Source organism: Giraffa tippelskirchi, chromosome X (genome assembly GCF_054371585.1).
Source record: "Giraffa tippelskirchi isolate mGirTip1 chromosome X, T2T-mGirTip1v1.2.pri, whole genome shotgun sequence".
NCBI lineage: Eukaryota > Metazoa > Chordata > Mammalia > Artiodactyla > Giraffidae > Giraffa > Giraffa tippelskirchi.
In genome coordinates, this window is record NC_137289.1 from 43,276,846 (window position 1) to 43,279,429 (window position 2,584).

At 56.7% G+C, this 2,584-nt stretch overlaps 1 long non-coding RNA gene across 1 annotated transcript; it reads left to right on the forward strand.

Moving 5' to 3' along the window:
- The first annotated feature begins 885 nt into the window (after window positions 1–885).
- Window positions 886–1,496, forward strand: LOC145536853 (uncharacterized). The gene is made up of 2 exons (XR_014076059.1): window positions 886–968; window positions 1,189–1,496. It is a non-coding gene; the product is annotated as an uncharacterized LOC145536853 (long non-coding RNA).
- Window positions 1,497–2,584: the final 1,088 nt, after the last annotated feature.

Genomic DNA, 2,584 nt, shown 5'->3' on the forward strand with positions numbered 1-2,584 from the left:
CAGGGATCAGTGAGAGGCGGCGTCAGGGCCTAGAAAGGAAAGATATCACGGAGCTGTGAGATGCGGCGTTACGTTTTAGAGAGGACCGACCTCAAGGATCATTGAGAGGCGGCGCCCGGTCCTAGAAAGAAAAGCTATCACGGATATGTGAGAAGCGGCGTCACGTTTTAGAGAGGAACGACGTCAGGGATCACTGAGAGGCGGCATCACTTCCTAGAGAGGAAAGACGTCAGGAATCAGTGAGAGGCGGCATCCGGTCCTAGGGAGGAAACACGCTACGGAGCCATAAGAGGCGGCGTCCCGTCCTGGAGAGGAAAGACTGGAGCAGTGAGAGGCGGTGTCACATCCTAGAGAGGACGACGTCAGGGATCAGTGAGAGGCGGCGTCCACTCCTAGAGAGGAAAGACGTCTGGGATCAGTGAGAGGCGGCGTCCCGTCCTAGAGAGGACGACCTCAGGGATCAGTGAGAGGGGGCGTCATGTCCTAGAGAGGAATACGTCAGGGATCAGTGAGATGCAGCGTTCGGTCCTAGAGAGGAAAGACGTCTGGGATCAGTGATAGGCGGCGTCCGGTCCTAGAGAGGACGACCTCCTGGATCAGTGAGAGGCGGCGTCATGTCCTAGAGAGGAAAGATAGCACGGAGATGTGAGAGGCCGTGTCACGTTCTAGAGAGGAACGTTGTCAGGGATCAGTGAGAGGTGGCCTCAGGTCCTAGAGAGGAATACCTCAGGGATCAGTGAGAGGCGGCGTCAGGTCCTAGAGAGGAAGACGTGAGGGACCACTGAGAGGCGGCATCATGTCCTAGAGAGGAAAGATTTCATGGAGCTCTGAGAGGCGGTGTCCGGTCCTAGGGAGGAAATACGCTACGGAGCCATAAGAGGCGGCGACCCGGCCTGGAGAGGAAAGACTGGAGTCTTGACGGGTGCTGTCACATCCTAGATAGGAAAGACGTCTGGGATCAGTGAGAGGTGGCGTCCCGTCCTAGAGAGGAAAGACGTCTGGGATCAGTGAGAGGTGGCGTCCGGTCCTAGAGAGGAAAGACGCCACGAAGCCGTCAGAGGTGGTGTCAAGGTCCTAGAAAGGGTTAGGGTTAGGGGTTAGGGGTTGGGTTAGGGTTTGCGGTTAGGGTTAGGGTTCAGTACCCACCTTGAGGCCAGGGTGCAGGCTCACGGCGTCCTCTCCCCTCAGCGGGGCAAGAGGCTAGTGTGCCAGTCTCAGCCACCTGCCCTGAAGACCGAGGAGCAGTCCAAGCACGAGCTGATGGACAAGGACAAGGAGGAGCAGCTGTTTCTCTTCACATAGCTCGCGGGGCTCCTTCTGGCTGAACAGAATCATAGACGGAGGCATGGGGAGCAGAGGCGGAGCCTGCACGCCAGCACTGGACCCCCGCCCTCGCCCCTCGTCCCCCATGCTTTGCCTTCAGACTCACCTTAAATAAAAGCTGTGTTGCTCAGGTACCTCCAGGCCTGTCTCGGGAGGCAGGCACGGTAACAAAATGTCAGTCTCCCCTCATTTGTCACTTAAACCAGCAAATGATAAGGGGTAGAGGAAGAGATGGTTGGATGGCCTCACCGACTGAATGGACGTGAGTTTTTAGCAAACTCCGAGAGATAGTGAAGGGACAGGGAAGGCTGGTGTGCTGCAGTCCATGGGGTCGCAGAGAGTCAGACATGACTCAGTGACTGAACAACAATGATAAGGGATGAGCCCATTTGGATGTCCTGTCAGTCAGCTGCTGAGACAGACGTCCTGCGGTGACTGGGGTGGGATCAATTGCAGTTCTGCACAAGGTGAGGTGGGAGATCAACTGCATGTTAACCTGAGGTGACAGGTAAAAACTCCAGTGTAAACCGAAGTGATGTGTGTGATCCACCCTGGGATCTTCTTCAGCTCCACCCAACACTGATGCGTTGTAGGATGACTCCTAGCTGCCAAGGAGCTCAAGTGTGGGAACAAGCACTGTTACACTTGAGGTGAGATGTAGGCTCAGACTCAGGCTCTCTGAGACGTAATTGTGAAGTTCATCCATTTTTCTACCTGAGGGATGTAGAGGATCATCTCTAGGTGGAACTGAGTGGAGGTGTGGGGTCAGCTCAACACAGAGGGTGAGGTGTGGCCTCAGCCCCGAAATCCAGGGAGGTGAGGTGTGGGTCACTGCCAGCTCCACCAAGGGTTTAGGTGTGGGTCAGCCCCCAACTCCTCCATGGGGTGAGGTGAGGGGTCAGCCCCCAACTACACATGGGGTGTTGTTTGAGGTCAGCCCCAGCTGCACCATGGGGTTTGGAGTGGCTTCACCCCCAGCTCCACTTGGGGTGAGAAGTGGGTTCAGCCCCAGCTCCACAGTGGGGCGAGATGTGGGATCAGCCCCAGGTCCACCTTGAGGTGAGATGTGGGGTCAGATCCAACTCCACCTGGGGTGAGTTGTGGGTCAGTGCTTGCTCCACAGTAGGGTGAGGTATGTCGTCAGCCCTAACACGTGTGGGATGAGGGGTGGGGTCAGGCCCATTTCCATTGTGGTGTGAGCTGTGGGATCAGCCCCAACTCCACGTGGGGTGAGGTATGGGTTCAGCCCCAGCTCCACCAT